General features: G+C 40.6%; 1 long non-coding RNA gene across 2 annotated transcripts; it reads right to left on the bottom strand.

The window, feature by feature from the left end:
- Positions 1-25427, bottom strand: LOC127493024 (uncharacterized). Of its 2 annotated transcripts, XR_007922926.2 has the most exons (4): positions 25273-25427; positions 13240-13380; positions 13038-13155; positions 1-1655 (listed from the first exon to the last, which is right to left on the bottom strand). It is a non-coding gene; the product is annotated as an uncharacterized lncRNA (long non-coding RNA). The 2 variants fall into 2 exon arrangements; XR_007922925.2 differs by having other exon boundaries at positions 13038-13380.

Here is a 25427-nt window from a genome sequence, read left to right as displayed (position 1 = left end):
TGTAATTCTGACTTTTGAGTAAACAAAATAAATCTTAAAAAAAAGAAATCTCCACACTGTTTTCCACAATGGCTGCCTAGTTTACATTCCTGCCAATGGTGTATAAGTATCCCCCTTTGTCCACATCCTGCCAGGATTTGTTATTCTCTGTGCTTTTGATTTTAGCCATTTTGATGTGGTGAACTGATATCTTATTGTGGTTTTGATTTGCATTTTGTGATGGCCAGTGATGTTGAGCATTTTTTTCATGTATTTGTTTGCCACTTGTATTTCTTCTTTTGAGAGCTATTGAAGTTTTGCCCATTCCTCAACTGGACTTTTTCTTGTTGTTCAGGTTTATAAGTTGCTGATATATTCAGGAATTAATCCTTTGTTTGGATAGGTGGTTTGCAAATAATTTTTCCCATTCTGTTGAATGTCTCTTCACTCTATTGATCATTTTCTTTGCTGTGCAAAAACTTTTGAGTTTGATGTAGTACCATTTGTTGAGTTTTGCTTTTGTTGCTTGTGCTTTGGGGGTCTTGTTCTAGTAGTCATTCCCTACACCAATGTCTTGTAGTTTTCCCATACTTTTTCTTCCAGCAGCTTCATAGCCTCAGGTTTTAAATTTAGGTCCTTGATACATCTTGAACTGATTTTTGTATGTTGTCAGAGGTATGTATCTAATTTCATTCTCCTAAATTTATACGTCCAGTTTTGCCAGCACCACTTGTTGAAGAGATATTATGAATCCACTGTATGGTCTGAGCACTTTTGTCAAAAATCAGCTGGTTTTATGTACGTGGGTTAATTTCTGAGCACTCTATTCTGTTCCATTGATCCATGTATAATGTCTTAATGCCAGTACCATGATGTTTTAATTACTATAGCTTTGAATTATGCTTTCAAGTCAGGTTTTATGATGCTTCCAGACTAATTTTTATGGTTCAGAATTGCTTTGGTTATTTTGGGTCTTTTGTGATTCCGTATGAATTTTAGGATTTCTGCTTCTAATTCTGTGAAGAATTTCTTGGTATTTTGAAAGGGATTGCATTGCATTTGTAGACTGCTTTAGGTAGTATAGACATCTTAATGATGTTGATTCTTCTAATCCATGAGCAAAGAATATCTTTCCATTTTTTTGTGTCCTTGATGATTTCTTTCATCAGTGTTTTATAATTTTTTTGTAGAGATCTTTCACTTCTTTTGTTAAATCTATTCCTAAATAGTTTGTGTGTGTGTGTGTGTGTGTGTGTGGCTATTTTGAATGGGATTTCTTTCTTGATTTCTCTTTCTGGAATTCATTATTAGCATACAAAAAGCAACTGTTTTTCATATGTTTATTTTACAACCTGAAACTTGACTGAATTGGCTTATCAATTCTAACTGCCTTTTGGTAGAGTGTTTAGGTTTTTCCATGTACAACATCATGCCATCTGCAAACATAGTTAATTTGACTTCATCTTTTCCAATTTTGATGTCCTTTGTTTCTTTCTCCTCCCTAATTGCTCTTGCTAAAACTTCTAGTACTATGTTGAATTAGAGTGGTGAAGGTAGACATCTTTGTATTTTTCTAGATTTGAGGGGAAATGTTTTCAGCTTTTCCCCAGTCAATCTGAAATTGGCTGTTGGTTTGTGTGACTTCAGCACCGCACTCTCATGAATGGACAGATCATCTAGGCAGAAATCAATAAAGATACCTTGGAGTTGAAACATACTATAAAGCAAATGGACTTAACAGACACAGATCATTTCACCCAACAGCTTCAGAATACACATTCTTCTCATTGCTACATGGAATATTTTCTAGGGCAGACCACATATTAAGTCACAGTCAAGTCTCAGCAAATTTAAAACGACTGAACTCATACCATGTATCTCTCAAACCATATAGGAATAAAACTAGAAATAAACAAAAAGAATATAACACTCATAAATACTTGGGAATTAAACAGTGTTACTTGTGAATTAAATAGTAGTAACTGAACAGTTAATGGGAAATTGAAGAAATAAAAAAGGAAATAAAAACTTTTTTGAAATAAATGAAAGTGAAAACATAATATCTAAACTTATGGGATACTGCTAAAGTTATATTAAGAGGAAAGTTTATAGCATTTAGTGCTTACATTAAAAAAAGAAATGTCTCAAATAAAGATCTAATGATACATCTTGACGACTAGAGAAACAACAAATGTAACCCTAAATTTCCAGGAGGAGAGAAATAATAAATATCAGGGCAGAAATAAATGAAATTCAAACTAAAAAAATAATAGAAGGGGAGTTCCAAGATGTTAGAGGAGAGAGGGAGCTTACTGTGCTAGTCCTGGAGAAGATAGCTTTAAAAAAGTGGAGAGAGTGCAGTCTCAGGGAAGAGTTAGGGAGAAAATGGCAGAGGAAACTCTACTGAAATTAGAGGGATGTGGCGGACCTACATGGAGGCTGTGGATGTCCACTACTTGGAATTCCAGCAGTGGAGGGCCTATGCACCTATGTTGGAAAGTGAGGTGAGACCAGACCACAGCAGCCCAAGCCACTGGCAATAAAACCACAGGAAGAGCCTAGAGGGAACCCAGCTTGGAGCCCCATGGAGGATAGTGTACCTGCCAAACTAGAGGAGAAAAAAAAAGATGGACACATTTCTCTCTCTCTTTGTTACTGCATCCTGTAACAAGCTGATAGAGTGGGTGCCATTTTGGACATACATAACAGCTGCACCAGTTCGTGTCTGTGCTCAATAACCAGCTGAATGTAAACTCATGGCTCTGGTGGTAAGAACTAACAGGAGGCTAGGAGCTTGTGACTGGGCCAGGACTGTGAAAAAACTGAGAGTGTGTGGGAGGACTCACGGTGTGGCTGGGACTTTTGGTTGTCATAGTGGGAGACTCCACATACTCAGGGCTTCCTGGTTACCTGGTGAGAGACATTGCTGGGCAATCTGAAATTACACTGAGGACTGAACAGATCCTTTGTGTGGTCTTTGGGACAGAACGGATGTATATTATACCCATTGGGGCTAGAACTCAGGCACTGGTCTCTTTTGAGGAGGGGAGCTCAGCTGAGCAGAATAAATTTCCGTTCTGATTAAAAAAAAAAAAAGATTTACTACACCAAACCTGGGTGTGTCAACTTGGGCGTGCCCTTAACCCTGAAGAACTGAAGAGAGCCAGATTACTTTCAGAGGATTTCCAGGAAGACTCACAGTTGACATCTCATCAGAAACCCTACAGGCTAGGAGAGAATGGCAAGATATAGTCTAAGTACCAAGAGAAAAAAAATTGTCAACCCAAAATATTATACCTTGCAAAGCTCTGATTTATGAATGAAGGTGAAATAAAGACCTTCCATAACAGAAATTGAAAGAATTTGTCACCACCTATCCAACTCTACAAAAGATGCCAAAGGATGTACTGCACACAGAAGTACAGAAACATGGCCGGCGCTGCGGCTCACTAGGCTAATCCTCCGCCTTGCGGTGCCGGCACTCCAGGTTCTAGTCCCAGTTGGGGTGCCAGATTCTGTCCTGGTTGCCCCTCTTCCAGGTCAGCTCTCTGCTGTGGCCAGGGAGTGCAGTGGAGGATGGCCCAAGTACTTGGGCCCTGCACCCCATGGGAGACCAGGAGAAGTACCTGGCTCCTGCCATCAGATCAGCATGGTGTGCCGGCGCAGCGTGCTGGCCGTGGCGGCCATTGGTGGGTGAACCAACTGCAAAAGAAAGACCTTTCTCTCTGTCTCTCTCTCTCATTGTCCACTCTGCCTGTCCAAAAAAAAAAAAAAAAAAAAAAAAAAGTACAGAAACATGGTTATCACTACGAAAGAAGATAAAGGAAGAAAATCTCTCAATAAAAGTTAAAAGGAAATTCCAAGTGAAAAATAGGAATATTTTTGAAAAAATGGCAGGGCAAAGTCATTACTTATCAATAGTCACCTTGAAAGTTAATGGCCTCAACTCTCCAGTTAAAAGACACAGACTGGCTGAATGGATTAAAAGACAAATCTCATCTATTGGCTGCCTACAAGAAACATCTCACCAACAGATACATGCAGACCAAAAGTGAAAGCATGGAGCTGGCGCTGTGGCTCACTAGGTTAGTCTTCTACCTGCAGTGCAGGCATCCCATATGGCCACTGGGTTCTAGTCCCAGTGGCTCCTCTTCTAGTCCAGCTCTCTGCTGTGGCCTGGGAAGGCAATGGAGGATGGCCCAAGTGCTTGGGCACCTGCATCCGCTTGGGAGACCAGGAAGAAGTACTTGGCTCCTGGCTTCGGATCAGCACAGCACCAGCGTGGCGGCCATTTGGGGAGTGAACCAATGGAAGGAAGACCTTTCTCTTTGTCTCTGTCTTTCTCAATGTCTAACTCTGTCAAATAAATTCTTTTTAAAAAAGTGAAAGCGTGAAAAAGATATTCCATGCCAACAGAAACAAAAAAAGAGCTGGTGTAGCCACCTTAATATCAGATAAAATAGACTTTAACACAAAAAACTATTAAAATAGACAAAGAAAGGCACTATATAATGATTAAGGGATTAATTCAACAGGAAGATGTAGCTATTATAAACATATATGCACCTAATTACAGGGCACCTGGCTATTTAAAAGAAATTGTAAGAGATTTAAAGGGAGACTTAGACTCTAATACAATAGAAATAGGGGACTTCAGTACCACACTTTCAGCAATGGTAGCTCAACCAGACAGAAAATAAGCAAGGCAACACTAGATTTAATTGACACTGTAGACCAAATGGACCTAACAGATATCTACAGAACTTCTCATCCTACAGTTGGAGAATACACATACTTCTCAGCAGTGCATGGAACTTTCTCTAGGATTGCCCACATGCTAGGCCATAAAGCAAATTTCAGAAAATTCAAAAATATTGAAATCATACCATATACCTTCTCAGACCACAATGGAATGAAGCTGGAAATCAGCAACTCAGGAATCTGTAGAACATATACAAACACATGGAGACTGAACAACACGCTCTTGAATGAACATTGGGTCATGGAAGAAATCAAAAAATTTCTGGAAACAAATGAAGACAACAACACCACCTATCCAAACTTATGGGATACAGCAAAAGCAGTGTTAAGGAGAAAGTTTATAGCACTTGGTACTTCATCAAGAAATTGGAAAGGCACCAAATAAATGAGCTGTCATTACATCTCAAGGATCTAGAAAAACAACAGCAAACCAAACCCAAAACTAGTAGGAGAAAAAAAATAATTAAAATTAGAGAAGAACTCAATAAAATTGTTTCCAAAAAACAATACAAAATATCAGAAAAATGAAGAGCTGTTTTTTTGAAAATAAATAAATAAATAAAATTGACACACCATTGGCCCAGCTAACCAAAAAGGAGAGAGAAGACACAAATCAATAAAATTAGAAATGAAAAAGGAAATGTAATAGCAGACACCACAGAAATAAAAGGAATCATCAGAAAGAGGATTACAGACCAATTTCCCTGATAAACATAGACAAAAATACTCAATGAAATTCTGGCTAATCGAATTCAACAACACATCAGAAAAATCATCCACCCAGACCAGGTGGGATTTATCCCTGGTATGAAGGGATGGCTCAACATTTGCTAATCAATCCATGTGATACATCACATTAACAAACTGCAGAAAAAAAACCATATGATTATCTCAATAGACATAGAGAAATAATTTGATAAAATACAGCACCTTTTCATGATGAAAACTCTAAGCAAATAGGGTCTAGAAGGAACATTCCTTAACACAATCAAGGCAATTTATGACAAACCCACCTACAAAGTCCTATTGAATGGGGAAGAGTTGAAGCATTCCCCCTGAGATCTTGTACCTGACAGGGATGCCCACTCTCACCATTGCTATTCAATATAGTCCTGGAAATTTTAGCCAGAGCCATTAGGCAAAAAACAGAAATCAAATGGATATAAATTGGGAAGGAGGAAGTCAAACTATCCCTAGGGGATCCAAAAGACCACTAAGAGACTATTGGAACTCATAGAAGAGTTTGGTAAAGTAGCAGGTTATTAAGTCAGTACACAAAATTCAGTAGCCTTTGCATATACAGTCAATGCGAAGGCTGAGATTGAGCTTCTAAAATCAATCCCATTCACAGTAGCTACAAAAAGAATTTCAAACACCTTGGAATAAATTTAACCAAGGATGTCAAAGATCTCTACAATGAGAATTACAAAACTTAAAAGCAAGGAATAGAAGACAAAAAAAGACATACTACAACTCAGTTAGATGTAGAAATAAAGCAGCCTGGGCCAGCACCGCGGCTCACTAGGCTAATCCTCCACCTTGCAGCGCTGGCACACCGGGTTCTAGTCCCGGTCGGGGCGCTGGATTCTGTCCCGGTTGCCCCTCTTCCAGGCCAGCTCTCTGCTGTGGCCTGGGTGCAGTGTGCAGTGGAGGATGGCCCAAATACTTGGGCCCTGCACCCCATGGGAGACCAGGAGAAGCACCTGGCTCCTGCCATCGGATCAGCTCAGTGCGCCGGCCGCAGCGGCCATTGGAGGGTGAACCAACGGCAAAGGAAGACCTTTCTCTCTGTCTCTCTCTCTCACTGTCCACTCTGCCTGTCAAATAAATAAATAAATAAATAAAACAGCCTAGAACTGGTGCAAAAAAAGATGGATAGATCCATGGAACAGACTGGAAATGCCAGAAATCAATCCAAACATCTACAACCAACTTATATTTGACCTGGAGCAAGGACAGTCTCTTCAACAGATGGTTCCGGGAAAACTGGATTTCCACATGCATAAGTATGAAACAAGACCCCTACCTCACACCTTACCCCAAAATCCACTCAACATGGATTAAATATCTAAATATACAACCTTACACTATCAGATTATTAGAGAACATTGGGGAAACCCTGCAAGACTTTGGGACAGGCAAAGAGTTATTGGAAAAGGCCACAGAGGCACAAGAAGTCAAAGCCAAAATTAATAAACAGGATTTCATCAAATTGAAAAGTTTCTGTAAAGCAAAAGAAATAGGAAAGTGAAGAGGCAACTGACAGAATGGGAGAAATTATTTGCAATCTATTCAACTGATAAAGGATTAATAAACCAGAATCTACAAAGAGATCAAGAAACTCCACAACAACAAAACAAATAACCCAGTAAAGAGTTGGGTCAAGGACATAAATAGACATTCTTAAAAGGAAATCCAAATGGCCAATGGACACATGAGAAAATGTTCAGGATTACTATCTGTCAGGGAATTGCAAACCAAAACCACAATGAGGTTTAACCTCACCCCAGTTAGAATGGCTTTCATACAGGTATCAATAAACAAGAAATGCTAGCGAGGATGTGGGGGAAAAGATAACCCTAATCCACCGTTGGTGGGAATGTAAACTAGTAAAGCCACTATGAAAGCCAGTATAGAAATACCTGAAAAATCTGAATATAACCCTAACATATGACCCAGTCATCATACTCCTGGGAATTTACCCAATGGAAATGAACTCAGTAAACAAAAGAGTTATCTCCATGCTTATTGCAGCTCATTTCACAAAAGCTAAGACATGGAATCAACCAAAATGCCCATAAACTGAAGACTGGGTAAAGAAATTATGGGATATGTACACTATGGAATGCTACACAGTGGTAGAAAAAGTGAAATCTGGTCATTTGCAACAAAACGGATGAATCTGGAAAACAAAATTCCGAGTGAATTAACCCAGTCCCAAAGGGGCAAATACTGTATGTTCTCCCTGATCCATGAGAACTAAGAGAACACCTAAAATGAAATCTATAGAAGTGGAATTGAGACTTCAAGAAGGGATGACTTGAGCTGCCTTTGTCTTGACTATTGAGGAATAGTTTCATTTTCTTTTTTTTTTTTCTTCATTCTATTTGTTGAACTCTTTTTTTTTTTTTTTTTTTTTTTTGACAGACAGATTTAGACAGTGAGAGAGAGAGGCAGGGAGAAAGTTCTTCCTTCCCGTTGGTTCCCCCCCCAAATGGCCGCTATGGCCAGTGCACTGTGCCAATCTGAAGCCAGGAGCCAGGTGCTTCCTCCTGGTCTCCCATGTGGGTGCAGGGCCCAAGGACCTGAGCCATCCTCCATTGCCTTCCTGGGCCACAGCAGAGAGTTGGACTGGAAGAGGAGCAACCCTGACAGAATCTGGTGCCCCAACTGGGACTAGAACCTGGGGTGCCGTCGCCGCAGGTAGAGGATTAGCCTAGTGAGCCGTGGCGCCAGCCTTGAACTCTTTAATATAGAGTTAATCATATGTGTATAAAGTCAATTGAAAATAGATCTTAGAAAATAAGAGTGGGAATAAGAGGGGGAGGAGGAATTATGTCACCGTAAAGCTTTATAGTTCTGTATACATTCCTATGGACTTATTTCTAAGGATACAGTTTAAAAATTTGTCATGGGACTCCAAATCCCATTAAGCTTGGTGGTAAAAATGCTATCTTAATTGTTACAAAGTGATCATCTTAAGTGATAAAGTGTACATATAGATAGGATTGAGTGTTAAAGTGATCGTATACATAGGATCAAGTGCCTGGTAATAATAATAATAGATGGAATTAGAAAGGAGAGATTGTTCCAGCATAGGAAGTAGTCCACACAGCAGACTCATAGAATGACAATCACTTTACATAACACTCTGACCTCAGAATCATCCCTTAACTCTTCCTAATCTGGCTGAAAAGCCTGTGAGAGCATTTCAGGCATGGAAAGCCAAGACACTGTAACAAAAAATGTTCTACATGAAGGATCTCTGAGTGAGACCCCAGCAGAAAGAAGTGGCCATCAAAGAAGGATGTACTTTTCTCTAAAGAGAGGCAAGAACTTCCACTTTGCTTATGGCCTTGTCCAAATACTGATGGAGTTTGTGGACTCAAAAAGTGTCCATAGCCTAGGCAACTCATTTCAAGAGCCTTGGGTGGTCACTGATGTCATATGTAAGATTGTTAATTATTAAATTAACAACAGGAGTCACTGTGAACTAACTCCCCATGCAGGACCTCTGTCCTCAATGAGTTTTATTATTCAGAGTTTACTATAAAACCAATTCTCAGATATTTTATGTGTGTGTGTGTACACTTTGTATAGAGTTGGTCTTCTCTGTACAAAGTTATTTGAAAATGATTTTTAATGAAGAATGGGACTGGCAAGAGGAGAGGGATGAAGGAGGAGGGGCGGTATGGTGGGAAGAATAACTTTATTCCTAAAGTTGTACTTATGAAATTTGTACTCCTTAAAAATAAATTTAAAAAATCCATTAACAGAAAAACAACAATAAAACGAACATAATATCACAAAGAGCATGTGGGAAGGAGGCAGTTAGCTTGGAGCTATGGGTTTTTGTACTGTGAGAGCACCTCTCCATAGCACTACAATTATTGTTTCATTAGGAGTGACAATGACAAGGCACAGTAGGACAATTGTTATTTTAGAAAAGCATTGGTCAAATGACCAATTATCATGAAAAATTAAACTTTTACAGAGCAGCTCCAGAGATATCTGTTTTCCCATGATCCATGGATATAATTGGCTTGTGTGGAAAGTAGAAATGGCTGAGGTACAAAGCATAAGTGACTGACATAAAAACATGTTTCTTACTGGAAAAAAAATACAAAAGATCACCAAATCAAAATTTTGGGATTTTTTTTGAGAAGATAAACAAAACAGATAGACATCTAGCCAGACTAACAAAGAAAAAAAGAGAAAAAACTGAAAGAGATAAAAAAGGAGACATTACAACCAATAGCACTGAAATACAAAAGGTCATAAGAAACTACAATGAAGAACTATGTGCTAATAAACTGTAAAACCTCAAAGAAATGGATAAATTCCTGATTCATATAACCTTCCAAGATTAAATCAAGAAGATATAGTCTAACCAAATAGACCCATAACAAGCAATGAGACTGAAGCTATAATCAAAATATTCCATCAAGGGAAAGTCTGGGGCCTAATGGCTTTACTATTGAATTCTGTAAAACATTCACAGAGGAAGTAACTCCAGTACTGTTCAGCTGTTCCAAAATATTGAACAGAATATAACTCTGCCAAACTATTTTAAAGAGGCCAGCATTATTTTGGTACCAAAACCAAACAAAGACATAAAATGAAAAAACTGCAGACCTGTATCATTAATGAGCAGAGATGTAAAGATTCTGAACAACATACTAGCAAATCCAATCAGAACCTCATCAAAAAGATCATATATCATAAACAATTGAGATTTATCCCAGAAATGCAAAGGTGGTTCAACATTCTCAAATCAGTAAGTATGATAAATTAATTACACCAATAGAATGAAGAAAAAACACATACGATTATCTCAATAGATGCAGAGAAATCCCTTGATAATATTCAACACACCTTCATGATAAATACCTTCCACAAATTAAGTATAGAAGGAACATTCCTCAAAATTAGAATTAAATATATTTTTATTAAAAAGCCAATGTGTAGAAGTTACTTGAGAAGAAAATCAGTTGTTTCAGAAAAGAATTATAACCAGGATTTATAGTAGTAAAGGACATTTAATAATTCAGGTGGGATTCATGATTAATTTTAAAGATGAGATAGATTTACCATGAAATGGCTCAGAGGACACTTGAGAAAAGAAGAGCTAGGGATGAGTTGCATATATGTTTGCATGTGTGTGTATGTCTGTGTGTGTATATGCTTCTGTGTATACCTTTGGGTGCGTGTATGCATATATGTTTGCTTGTATATGTCTGTGTTTATGCCTGTATGTGCGTTCATGTGTATGTGTGTATATGTATGCGCATGCATGCATGTATTTATGTTTATATATGTTTATATGTATGAATTTGGGTATGTGCATATGTTTGTGTGTATATGTCTATGTATATTGCTGTGTTTAGGTATTGTGTATATGTTTATGTATGTGTCTTTGTGTGTTTATGTATAAATGTATGTATATGTCTGTGTATATCTCTATTCATGTGTGGATGTGGTGAAGGGCAGGTTATAATTAGTAGTCATGTTGGGAGGGGAGTGCTGAAATACATGTAAATGTATTTGAATAGGTGAAGGGGGCTGTCATTTATAAAGTTCATACAATATAATGTCCTTCATAAATTATTCATATCATTGTTAACCAAAATCCTGTGAAGTAGGTAGCGCTATTTTCACCACCACTTGACAGATTGGGATGCTGGGACTTACTACCTTTGTTCACATAGCCAATTAATAATGGAGCCACAATTTGTACCTAGAAAGCTTGACTGCTGAGTCTAGTCTACTTCTACAGCAGAATCAGGCCACATATTTCATATTGTTAATTATAATAAACATGAATTCTGATTTTGTGACTTAATGTGGCAGAAGGCCTTTATTGCTCCCTGAGTGACATTGTGAAAGTGACATCTAAGGATAGGTAACCTAATCAGAGACACTGGAGTGAATTGGGATGAGGTCATAAAATCAGGAGAAATAATGGGGTAAAAATGAAGACAAGTCAATGATAAAACTTGTCACCACTTCCTTACTTCATTCTGCATTTTTTTTTGGCTCTACTACTGACAGGTGTTTGGGTATAATAAAAGTCAAAAAGCATAGCCTACTCTCCCCGAACCCTGCCATTTCCTCCTTGAGAGCTTGATTCACTTGAAGGATCTAGACCAGACCCCATTTGTGGGAATTCTTTTAGAGGTTTGTCTGTCTGTGAAGCCATTTTGCGAGCCAGGGAAGAAAATGAATTATATCCTAGAAATCCAGATTGGATGTAATTTGTTTAATCATGTGACATACTCACCTGAAGTCTCACTTGGCCTGACTGTACCTCAGAAATTATCATCATTTTTATTAACACACACCATGACCGTGAACATGTTTACTGTCTGCTGAGTATGGCACCATTATCTGACTTTCTGTTTTATCATTGAATTACATGTTGACTGTTAACTAAATTCCACTACATCAGTGGTCACTTTTTATTGATTCATACTTTTAATTCGTTTCAAAGATTCTAATGTACTGTGACATTGCTAGTTCCATAAATCAGCTAAATATATTTAGAAATGTGCAAGCATCAGTAAGATTTTTCTTTTGAATTCATCACATAGAAATGACTTATAAACTCCCTAGTCTATCCAATAGAAAAGTATATTCTTTTAAAAAGGGGGAAGTAAATGAAGTATATAAATGGAACAGTCCCAGAAATTTTCTATGAGAACTATAACAAAATAAACATGCCTTGATTTATAGCCAATCTTAAAACTCAATGAGCAGTATTATTGCCAAGAGTAATTTAATTATTCAGATTTTGACCATATGGAATATAGTTATAGTAACAGATTTAATGTCTTTACTAATACCATAATGTATGCAATTTTGAAAGCTATTTCTATTGATTGATTTTCTTGCTTCATAATAGGTTATGTTTTCCTACTTCCTTGTCTATCTGTAACATTAGATTGAATACTAGATGTGAATTTTACCTTATGCAGTGCTGATATTTTTTCTCTGAAAAATTATTGTGTCTTGTTCTGACTTGCAGTTGGGTTATTTGAGAACAATTTGGTCCTTTAAGGTGTCTCTTTCAAGCTTTGTGAGGCAAGACCAGGAGCATTTAAATGCAAAGTTAAGTATTCCTCACTGACACAGCAGTATGCTTGCAAATACTCTGCCTGATGTCTTCTGTATTATGAGGTATTTTTCCTATCCCAGCTGGTGGGAATATGCACTGTGTATAGACAGCCTTGTGTGAGCCCTAGTAATTGTCCTTCCTGCTCCTGTCTGGTGGCACTTTCCCTGACTCAGGTGGTTACCTCCCACACAGATACTCACCTGCACCCAGGTGACACTTCTGCCAATCTCTGAATGTCTTTCTCTTCCTATGCAACTCTTGTCTCCAGGCACTCCTCACCTCTCTGTGTCACTCTCCTCTATCCACCATTTTGCCCTAAAAATTCTCTCCATTTCTGCCTCCTTGAATTTTCCATTCCGTTTCTCTGGCGTGGGAAGACCATTAGCCTCCTGGCATCAGGACTTTGAGGCACTGAGGTAGTAGACTGGGGAAAGTCCTAGGGCTCACTTAGCTTGTTTCTCACCTTTTGGAGATCAGTTTCTTGCATTGTCTGTTGTCTGATGCACAAAAACTGTTTGTCATAGTTGGTCTCAGCTTTTTAGTTGCATAATGATAGAGGAAGGTTAGTCCTGATTACCTGTCTCGGTTGGAAGTAAAAGTCCAATTATTCAGATTTTATGTATGTCAAAAAAGAAAATAAAAAAATGAAAACTTTTACTGCTTACCATAAATTGTGAGAGACTTGTAAATTGAATCTGGAATCATTTAGAAGATGTTCTGCAAGCCTTGTGAACAGACCCTGGATCTCTTCCAGAATCTCACTCTGTCTCTTCACAGCAAAATTGATACGCTAAAATTCTGTTGTCCTACACATCAAATTTTTATAAGGAGGGATGCACCATAAAAAGAATTTCAAGATCAGTTGTGAGAGCCTATAAACCACATTTGAGACCAAAATAGTGATTATATGTATATTTATGTATGTATGGAGACCTTCATGTTTCAATTTGATTGGTGTTATAACCAAACACTGTCAATAAAATGCTTGGATGTAAGTAATGAGTGTCATCATTGATTGTAGTTTTGGTTATGTTTGATATACCTTGTTTTGTATCTTCTGTTCAGAATCTTCCTAAGCTCTCAATTCTTTACTGATATCCCCTGGCCTCGTATGTCAGGTATACTTTTAACTAAACTTGGCTAGCATGCTTAGGGCTACTTTCTGTCTCACGTATGAATTTGGTCTTGTAGTTGTGAAGTCCAGTAGTGTATTTGGTAGAACCAGCCAGGAGAGAATGAGAGCAGCGGTGTGAGCAGAGCAACCTCATTCTGAAGAATGCTGCATGTCCAGACTTCTACCCTTTCTCCTGCTTGTGTAGTGGTAACTCAGTTCTCTTTGCCAGTATTCCATGGAGACAGAGCCTTGCCCACTTTCCTTTGAACTGGCCACCTTGACCTTTCCCTGCTGACCTTTTGTTTTTTCAGCCAAGCTGTCTGACTGCGCTCACACAGGAGGAGAATCCTACAAGATTCCGAGGACAATTGACTGTCTTTCAAATTCCCTACCTAGACCCCCTTGGCCCTCTCTGCCTTGTCTGACCTTCCTAGTGTCTGTCACTATCCCCACTCCTTCCTTTCAAGTGTCTGGAAGTGAGAGGAATGTTACTGCTGTCCAGCCAAGGCCCTATGTCAGTAAGGCCTCCCTACTTAAGAACAGCATATGCCTCATTCTCCTTATCTCTTTTGCCACAAATTTGAAAAAAAAAAAAAAAAAAAAAAAAAAAAAAGCATGGTCACGTATTAGTCATAATGTGAGAGGGTAGCTCTAAGTTTAAAATTTTCCCGCAGGATACAGCCTGCCCAGGTGGTTATAGGTTATCTTGCTTGGTTGCTTCAGAGAGGGACTGTTCCTCTGAGAGAAACAAGTTAAAGATATCAGTCTGCTCATCCAGCTGTAACCAGCATATTTCTGGCTTCTGAACGTCTGCTTGCTTGCTTGATAATGGCCAAGGCCACCAAAATGTAGATTCTGCCTTTAAACTCCCTCCCTCCCCACTACAGCTTTGGGCTGTCTTCTGCAGACTTACTCTGCGAGAGGGCAGTTGCCAGCTGGCTAATAAAGACTCCTAATTTGACCTCAAAAGTTCCACAAATAACATGAGTATTTTTTGAAGGTCAGAGTTACACAGAGAGAAGGAGAGGCAGAGAGAGAGAGAGACAGACAGACAGACAGACAGGTAGGTCTTCTATCAGCTTATTCACTACCAAAATGGCTGCAATGGCCGGAGCTGTGCCAATCCGAGCCAGGAGCCAGGAGCCTCCTCTGGGTCTCCCACGCAGGTGCAGGGGCCCAAGGACTTGGGCCATCTTCTGCTGCATTCCCAGGCCATAGCAGAGCTGGTTCAGAAGTGGAGCAGCCAGGACCTGAACTGGTGCCCACATGGGATGCTGGCACTGCAGGCTTTGCCCACTACGCCATCAGCACAGGCCCCATGTGATTTATTTTTATGTATTTATTTATTTTTATTATTTTTTTTGACAGGCAGAGTTAGACAGTGAGAGAGAGAGAAAGGTCTTCCTTTTTTCCTTTGGTTCACCCCCCAAGTGGCCGCTAGGGCCGGTGCATTGCGGCCAGCGCGCTGCGCCGATCTGAAGCCAGGAGCCAGGTGCTCCCTCCTGGTCTCCCATGCGGATGCAGGGCCCAAGCACTTGGGCCATCCTCCACTGTCTTCCCGGACCACAGCAGAGAGCTGGACTGGAAGAGGAGCAACTGGGACAGAATCCGGCGCCCAAAGTGGGACTAGAACCTGGGTGCCAGCACCACAGGCGGAGGTTTAGCCTAGTGAGCCGCAGCGCTGGCCAACATGATTTATTTTTAAACCACGGTTTTTACCACTGACCAGACCCCTGACAGGGCTGTGTTTTCCAGCGTACTCTGAAGTTTATTAACAGTGACTCTTCTGTTTTCTTGTGAGTCTTCCCATTTTCTTGCTCACTAAATTATGAGAGCTTCTCTGCCTATTAAGATCCCTTTCTTACAGATTGGGGCCAATATATGCCTTTTTTTAACTCAGAGAACTCTCCAATTGCACTGCCCTCCATTGTAGGCACTGAGGCCTGAAAGGATAAAACAGCCTGTGAAAGACTACTATACTTACTAAAATGCTGTAAATTACTCAGTTGTTATAGTCATCATCCATTTTAAGTCATTTTGTCATCCAGTTATGATTCTTTGAAAATATTTCTGATTATATTCATGGATCTATGTATTTTAACAAAACGTTGTTTCTTCTATACCTTGATGTTTTGTCTTCTAGGTTTAAAGATTTTCCTGGGATATCTAGTGTTCTCAACACTTTGGTGAAGTATAATTTTATAACAATCATTTACTTGTATTCTACTTGGTTCTTCCAAGATTCAAAAACTGCTTATGTAGCTATGGGTTAAAATTCTGTATGTTCTTTTAGAATAAGTTTTTGTCTTAATTTAGAGGTATTAGAGGATGGTTTCAGGATGTGAATTGAAGGTAATAGTAGATGGGAAAGAAAGAAAGATGTGGAGGAAGCTGTAAGCATGCGAATGTATTCAGTGATTAAAGTTAGTAAGTAATTTTTTTTTTTTTTGACAGGCAGAGTGGACAGTGAGAGAGGGAGACAGAGAGAAAGGTCTTCCTTTGCCATTGGTTCACCCTCCAATGGCCGCCGCAGCTGGCACGCTGCGACCAGCGCACCGCGCCTATCTGAAGGCAGGAGCCAGGTACTTCTCCTGGTCTCCCATGGGGTGCAGGGCCCAAGCAGGCCATCCTCCACTGCACTCCCTGGCCACAGCAGAGAGCTGGCCTGGAAGAGGGGCAACCGGGACAGAATCTGGTGCCCCAACTGGGACTAGAACCCGGTGTGCCGGCGCCGCAAGGCAGAGAATTAGCCTACTGAGCCGCAGTGCCAGCCAAATAAGTAATTTTTTTGAACTCTCTGAAGTAACAAGTTCATTTGCTGATGTCAGATGCTAATCCTTTTAATGAAGGTTTTCCTCTGCTTTCGTAACTGGCCTGGGTAAGGAAAATTTATCCATTTTAGGGGAAGTTTCTCATGCTTTTTGTTGTCTTTATTGAGTCTTGATTGCTTGGGAGAACTGTTTTAAAGGAATTAACATTATCTGCCTATTCTAAAATGTTGGAGTGATTATCTTAATTCTGATTAGATCTGACCCACAGTTTTTGTTGAAATGTTAAGGTTAAATTGATTATTACTTTCATTTTTAGCAAATGGCTTGAACCTCTGTCAGTTTCTTAAAGTTCTAAGCTGAGCCTTCTGACGAAGCAGCTTCCAGCTGAAACCCTGGCACTCTCAAAGGATGAGACTGTCAACATGGAGAGACAGTAGTTGTTTGAGTTAATTTAGGTGCTGCAAAAACACACTGTCAGGCTATAAAATATTTCACACGTTACAGTATGCATGTATGAAGTCTGATGTTTTATGTGTTGTAGTAAGCTACTGCCTTTAGGATGAGATTCCATAGCTGAACCTTCCTCCTTGCCGCATGAGAGGAAGGCCCAGCAGACAGACTTAGAGATGACTAAGTCTGGGTTACGTGGTGAGCACCAGTTATATCCTACAGTCCAAGAAGGTGGGCTATGCAATGAGCACCAGTTAAGTTCAAAAGCCCAGAGAGTGGGACCACTCAGTGCGCACTGGTTAAATCTGAAAGCCCAGGGAAAAGACATCAGCTTTTTCCCAAGGGGGAAAATAATCAGGCAGACATGCATGGTTGCCCCATTTCTCCTCTGTTCCCTTCAGGATGGGAAATTGACGCTCTATATCATGCAGTTCTTCACTAGGATGCACAAAATGACCCCAGATGTGAATCTTCCTTGGTAACTCTAGCCACAATATAAATTAGAGGACCAAAAATCATTGTTAAAAAATGAGACCTTAAATTATAATGTAATTTTATAACTAGATCTGTTCTGCTGTGTGTGTAATAAGTGGATAGAAGTCCCCTTTTGAAATCAAATTAATAGGAGATAGGAAATTTTACCTATGACCTCAAAATTTATAAGCAGGTTGAATAAGACAGTTGAAAGACAGTTCTCATGAGCATTGTCTTAACTTATAAGAAAAGGCAAACAATATCAAAAACATGCTCATAACTATAAATTTCTAGCTCAGACCACTCCTGATGTTAGAAAAAGTCTTCAAAAATTAGGGATGGCACTAGCACCCCCCCTACCGTCCCACTGCCCCTGACTTTGGCTGATATCCTATTTTTTTCAAAGATTTAGAGAAGGAGAGGGCCGGTGCCATGGCTCACTAGGCTAATCCTCCGCCTGCAGCACCAGCACCCCTGGTTCTAGTTCCAGTCGGGGTGCCGAATTCTGTCCCGGTTGCTCCTCTTCCAGTCCAGCTCTCTGCTGTGGCCCAGGAAGGCAGTGGAGGATGGCCCAGGTCCTTGGGCCCTGCACCCACATGGTAGACCAGTGGGAGGCACCTGGCTCCTGGCTTCGGATCGGCTCAGCACGCCAGCTGTTGCAGCCATTTGGGTGAACCAATGGAAGGAAGACCTTTCTCTATGTCTCTCTCTCTCTCACTGTCTAACTCTGCCTGGAAAAAAAAAAAAAAAAAGAAAGAAAAAATAGAGAAGGAGAGGGAGAGAGAGAGAGAGAGAGAGAGGTCTTCCATCCAATGGTTCACTCCCCAAATGGCCACAACATCTGGAACTGAGCTGATCTGAAGCCAGGAGCCAAGAGCTTCTTCTGGGTCTCCCATGTGGGTGCAGGAGCCCAAGGACTTGGGCCATCTTCTGCTTTCCCAGGCCATAGCAGAGAGCTGGATCGGAAATGGAGCAACCTGGTCTTGAACCGGTGCCCATGTGGGATGCTGGCACTGCAGCCAGTGGCTTTATCTGCCATGCTACAGCACTGGCCCCTTTGGCTGACATTCTAAATGCTGTCTCCAGGTCTACTTTAACAGAGACCAGGAAAAAGAGAGGAGTGATTTAGGCAGAAGGAGCAACATAAGAATATGTGGCAGGCCTATCTTGATAACTGCTTTATGTGGTGATCTGTCAAAAGGACCCAACAAGGCCAGTTCATTCCCCAAATAGAACCTGTTATGTATGTGGAAAGCCAGGCCATTGGGCATGCATTGCAGCTGTTGCAACAGAAATTGACCTCTAGGGAAACTATGGATGCTCTGCCAAAAAATGGACCACTGAAAATGGACCTTCTCAGAGGGTTGAAGGACTTGTGGGCCAGAACATCAGACTCTGTTGGCCCTATGCTAAAGAAGCCCTTCACTTTGCCTACTTCCCAAGCAGACCTTTACTGATGAGGGAACAGAGACTAGGGTCATTATTGACATAGCTTGTGGGACCATAGATTCTCTTTTAGATGGAGTAGCCACCTACTCAGTAGGTCTCCTATTCTCAGGCCTGCTCTCCTCCCAGTGTAGTCAGGTAATGATGGTCAACAGGGTACTTTTCCTAAGTATGTTCACACCTCCCTTGTAATGTCTTTTTCAGTAGCCCATGTGAAGAAATAAATCTATAGGTCAGCCCATAGGTCTGGGCCTAACATAGCTGGCCAGGCCTTAAAGCCCACCCTGTTATTAAGTCTTAAACCCTACTCATGTCATTTATTATTTACCTTTAAATTGGTTAGCAAATGGGGCATAAACTAACAGCTAACCTGGACATTGCTGTCCCTGAAGTTCAGAGACAGCCCCCTCCTATTTGGAAAGGCCTTTGCAGAGGACTAAAAGGACCACTCTCTTGACAGGGATGGAGAAACAATCTAAAATGTAGATGATTAACTAGTCTATTTTCTAACTGGAGACAACATTTTTTGGTATGTGACAAGAACTCCTTTTATTTTAAAAAATATTTATATATTTGAAAGTTAGAGAGAAAGTTACACAGAGAGAGGAGAGGCAGAGAGAGAGAGAGAGAGAGAGAGAGAGAGAGAGGTCTTCCATGTACTGGTTCACTCCCCAGTTGGCAGCAACAGCCAGAGCTGCACCAATCCAAAGCTGGGAGCCAGAATCTTCTTCTGGGTCTCCCACATGGGTGCAAGGACCCAAGGACTTGGGCCATCTTCTACTGCTTTCCCAGGCCATAGCAGAGAGCTGGAACAGAAGTGGAGCAGCCAGGATATGAACCTGACCCATATGGGATGCTGGCACTGCAGGAGGTGGCTTTACCCCCTACGCCACAGTGCTGGCCCCTAGCACTCTTTTTTTTTTTTTTTTTGACAGGCAGAGTGGACAGTGAGAGAGGGAGACAGAGAGAAAGGTCTTCCTTTTGCCGTTGGTTCACCCTCCAATGGCCGCCGCGTGCTGCGGCCGGCACACCGCACTGATCCGATGGCAGGAGCCAGGTACTTCTCCTGGTCTCCCATGGGGTGCAGGGCCCAAGCAGGCCATCCTCCACTGCACTCCCTGGCCACAGCAGAGAGCTGGCCTGGAAGAGGGGCAACCGGGACAGAATCCGGCGCCCCGACTGGGACTAGAACCCGGTGTGCCGGCACTGCAAGGTGGAGGATTAGCCTAGTGAGCTGTGGCGCCGGCCCCCTATCACTCTTTAACTTTATAACAAAGTGTGACTACCAGGTATCCAAAAAAAAAAAAAAAAAAGAAGAACTTGTTGTCAGGAAGAAAACTATTTAGGGCTCATCCTCATCTGGGAAACAGAGACTGGCCCCAGAGAGGATATAGGCTACATGATAAATTCTTATTTCTTCAACCTTAAGGCCACATTGGTGTTTCTCTGACTAACATGTTATAGATCCATAGATATAGGGATATATCTATGAATCTCCTGTATCAGGTTCTCAAGAGTAAGCCACAACATAGCTCTTCTTTTGGGAAAGAGAGCAAAACACAGCCTTCACCCATTTAGAGGGCCTATGCTGGGGTTGCTAAACCCAGTCCTTCACAACAGGCAGGACTTTGACATACTTATTATTGCCTAAGGAAGCATTTTTGCCATGTTCTATGAAGAATGTTGTGTGAGTCAAACTGGACAAATACAAAAGCATATTCACTATTTCTTTGATGAGATCAAACAACTCCAGTCCCAAACCCAACAGGTGGCAATTTCTGGCCTAATACAGAAATCCTAGATGTTGCCTCTCCTTGGTCCTATAGCTTTCATTCTCTTAACTAATTCTGTTTGGACCATGCATATTTAATGTACTCATTCATCTTGTATCTAACAGAATAAAGGTCATCCAGCTCCAGAGGGTCCTGAAGCAGGGCTTATGACCTACCCCACTGAATGATGTAATCAGTCCTCTGGGTGGAACAAGGCAATCTATTCCAAGGCCATGTTCAAACACTGTAGGACATACATCACCAGGAGAATATCCATAAGCAGCTCTACACCCATATGCCAACTTGAAGAAAATACAGAAGGGGAGCTTTCACCATTCTATCCCCCATAAGATTATGGGTTACTTCTCTTAAGGAGCTAAGTAGACATTAGCCTAAGTGAGTGAGAGAGGCCATGAATATGAGAATTTTTTAAAATATAAAATTGGAAGTTTTGTGTGGTTGAATTAGAAAAATTGTAGAAGCAAGCCTTGGAAGCAGACCAGCATTTACATATCAAAAGTCTTGCCTTATTTGATAACTTTGTAAGGTGGGTATGAACCCTCTCTTGGTGGTGGTGGGGGGTACCTTAGGGAATCTTTCCTGTCCTATACCAAGTGGGCTAAATTCCTCTGGGAGGAATTTCAGGAATTCCACATGCAGAAAACCCTTCACCCAGCCATATCCCAGAGAGTAAGGGAGGAGGAGAAACAGAGGGCCCATACCTCCATCCATAAAAACTACAGAATACAGACTGGGCTCTCAGCTCTTTACTGAGATGCCTGCCTGGTTGTTCAGGTGTATTCTTGATTAGCATGCTTATTGTTAAAAGTAAAAACAAATTATAATATTATTTTATTTGCTTTCCTAATAGAAAAAATTTGGTGTAAGTTGGTATTTCTTATCTATGATTCTTTTTTTTTATTTATTTAATGAATATAAGTTTCCAAAGTACGAATAATGGATTACAATGGCTTCCCCCCCATACCTTCTCTCCCACCCACAACCCTCCCCTTTCCCGCTCCCTCTCCCCTTCCATTCACATCAAGATTCATTTTCGATTATCTTAATATACAGAAGATCAGCTTAGTATACCTTAAGTAAGGATTTCAACAGTTTGCTCCCACACAGAAACATAAAGTGAAAAATAATAGATGATTTTTTTTAATGATGATGAAATCAGATCAGACCTATTGTCATGTTTAATCCCAGTGAGAGTCAAGTTGGGAGTTGATAGTTTCTTTTTTTTTTCTTTTTTTTTTTACAGAAGATCAGTTTAGTATGCATTAAGTAAAGATTTCAACAGTTTGCACCCCCATAGAAACACAAAGTGAAATATATTGTTTGAGTACTCGTTATAGCATTAAATCTCAATGCACAGCACATTAAGGACAGAGATCCTACATGAGGAGTAAGTGCACAGTGACTCCTGTTGTTGACTTTACCAATTGACACTCCTGTCTATGGCATCAGTAATCTCCCTATGCTCCAGTCATGAGTTTCCAAGGCTATGGAAGCCCTCTGAGTTATCCGATTCTTATCTTGTTTAGACAAGGTCATAGTCAAAGTGGAGGTTCTCTCCTCCCTTCAGAGAAAGGTACCTCCTTCTTTGAAGACCTGTTCTTTCCACTGAGATCTCACTCACAGAGATCTTTTGCCAGAGTGTCTTGGCTTTCCATGCCTGAAATACTCTCATGGGCTTTTCAGCCAGATCCGAATGCCTTTAGGGCTTATTCTGAGGCCAGAGTGCTATTTAGGACATCTGCCATTCTATGAGTCTGCTGAGTATCTCACTTCCCATGTTGGATCACTCTCCCCTTTATTTATTCTATCGGTTAGTGTTAGCAGGTACTAGACTTGCTTATGTGCTCCCTTTGACTCTTAGTCCTTTCATTATGATCAATTGTGAACTGAAATTGATCACTTGGACTAGTGAGATGGCATTGGTACATGATCAGCATAGCCCTGACTGTTAATGAACAACTTAATACATTATCCCTCTTAGTAGTTTTTCTGTCTGTTCTACTTAATATGACTGGTTTAATTCTGTAATTAATACACAGTTATTCTTAAGTGTTGAAATTTAACTGAAATGTGATCCCTGTTAAACATAAGAGTAGGAATAAGAGAGGGAAGAGATGTATAATTTGGGACATGCTCAAGCTGACTTGCCCCAAATGGTAGAGTTAGAAACATACCACGGTACTCTTATCTATGATTCTAATAGCATTTCTAGATCAAAGTGTTGAGCACCAGTAATCACTTTGTAACACTGTAGACTTGGGCAGTGCACTTTCACTAGGGCTTAATGGCCAATACATTGATCAGGGAACAATAACATAGACAAATATGTGGGTCAAGGCTGGCATGTAGCCCAGAGACCCTTCAGGAGACTCAGACAGAAAGGTCTTGGCTTGTGAGAAGTTGACAACCAAAAATCCTATATGAGGTCGTATATGACTTGAAAGTGGGAAAAAAAATCTGTTAGTAAATAGAATAATGTCCTAGATCTAGGAAAATATGATTTTGGAGAGAGTAAGGTGTGGATAATATGGGCAGATATGTGGAATTCAGAACTGTAGTCTCTGAGGAAGAGGTAGTAGAAAGGGACAGTCAAGACCATGTTCTTCCAGGAAATGGGAAAAGAAAAGAGACCACCTACATAAAAAAGATTAGACGTACCCAGGAGCATTAGCAAGTCACTTGGTTAAACAGGTGCTTGTTACAGGGCTGCAGATGTGGTTGCACTTGTACTTGCCCAGGGCTGGGGATTTGGCCAGCTTAGTTTTAAGTGGAGTAGAACCTAAACATGCTTTTGACTGTAAAAAGCAATGTGAGAATTCTAAGGTACAGGGAGAGAGCAAGCTGACTGTTACAGTGTTGGGGAACAGGTTGAAGGTATCATTTCAGACTCTTTAAATCAATTCATTATAACCAAAAATACATACTGGGAAGGCCTGCAAAGGTGTCACTAGTGTGGCATACTTGGAATTAACCCAGACCCCCTCCTGCTAACCAGATCACAACATTCTTCTCTGTAAGCTCCCTCTGTGATTCAAGACTTCAAATTTTTCAACTGCATACTCCCAGGTTTTCTTTTAATACGTGGCCCTTTGCCTTTGATTAAGACTGTTTGAACTAATTTTTCTAAATATTTTTATAAACTATTTGTTTATCACTTCTGGATCTTTTGGCTAAGATCAAGTATATCTATATCTATTTATTATTTGAAAGGCAGAGTGACAGGGGGAGAGAGAATATTAATATCTTTCATGTGCTAATTCACTCCCTGAATTATTGATACAGCCATGGATGGGCCAGACTGAAGTTGGGAACTCCAACCTCTCTCCCACATGAGTGCCAGGCGCCCAGGTACTTGGATAATCTTCTAGTACCTTATCCCGCATATTAGCAAGAAGCTGGCTAGAAAGCAGAGCAGCCAGAACTGGAACTGGCATTCTAATGTGAGATGCTGGCATCACAGCTTAACCCACTGCATTGCCAACCCTAGCCTTCCTCTAGGACACAGCTCTCAAAATTCACTCTCTGATCCTTTGCATGTAGCAGACCTTGTGTGCAGGAAGGGTCATGCGGGACTGATTGGTGTATGTCCTGCTGTGTGTCCTTTAACCCATCCATCAGCAGACTGTTCTGACTCTGAGTTATATCCTAGAAATGATCTATTTGATTACATCTGTGATGTGAATTTGTTCTACTTAGTTTAGTTTAACACCCATTAAACTAAAAATATGTTGTGAGCCATGGTGCAAACTAGGTCTTAGAACTGTGAAGAAGAGTGGGGCTATCTCGACAGGTGAGGAAGTTGGAGTTAAGGGTGAACAACACAGAGGAAGCAGATGACTACATTAGAGTTTGACAGACGCTTTGGAGAAACCTAAAGATGCATTTTCTAAAAGGAGGGAGAGTTTAACAGTGAGGAGGGAGACATTTAGTCCAGCCTAGATATTTCTTTCATTCCTCTTGTTAACAAAAGCTGTTCAGAAAATTCTCATCAGATGAAGTTTTATCACATGATCAAAAGTATAATAGTGTACTCGAAATACAGTGCTATCTATGAAATACTGTAAGTGGCCAATTTTCATCACACTGTTCTTGAGGCATGGTTAGAGACTAGTTTTGGGAATTAGCAATCATTTATGGCTTTGACATACTCTGCTCTGCCATTTAGTGAATGTACTCATATCTTTGCATGCCTATTTGTGATTTTAGATAATGGCTACTTTGCAAGTGTATCACTTACCAATTTATTACCTCTCAGTTCCAAATGCACCCCTCAGTATATGTTCAGTGATAACTGAATTCCTTTAAGGATTTCTCATTTAAATGAAACACCATGTTAAGTTTTCTTAATAGAGGATAGCACAGGACATTGGAGAGGAAGCAGTCTCCTGCAGTTTCTGGTATGGGCTAGAGAAATTAACTGTGTGGGTATGAAGACATATGGCAGAAATGTCCCAGAATGTGGTCTCTGTGATCTTGTAAGCTTGGCTGGACAGTGTCTTGTCTGTAGCCTTCTAGACATGAATCCAGAGTATCACAATACAGGTTATAATTTATTCTGCAATCTGCCTCCTTACATTCAAAGGCCTCTGTCCTTGCCAGTGCCAGAATACCACTGCATACCATGATACCACATGGTTTCTGCCTACTCACCTCCTGCCTACACTCTGGATGGTGGCCTGTCATTTACTCAATGCCTTTAAGCAAATGCGGACCTGGCCATGTTGCCGACTTCTCTGCTGTCTGAAGACTGAATCACACCTTCTCCAGTGAGGTCTGACCCACTTTCAGGATGGTCCTTTGAGCAT

The sequence above is a fragment of the Oryctolagus cuniculus genome, chromosome 5 (assembly GCF_964237555.1).
Source record: "Oryctolagus cuniculus chromosome 5, mOryCun1.1, whole genome shotgun sequence".
NCBI lineage: Eukaryota > Metazoa > Chordata > Mammalia > Lagomorpha > Leporidae > Oryctolagus > Oryctolagus cuniculus.
This window is presented reverse-complemented; position numbering and strand designations above follow the sequence as displayed.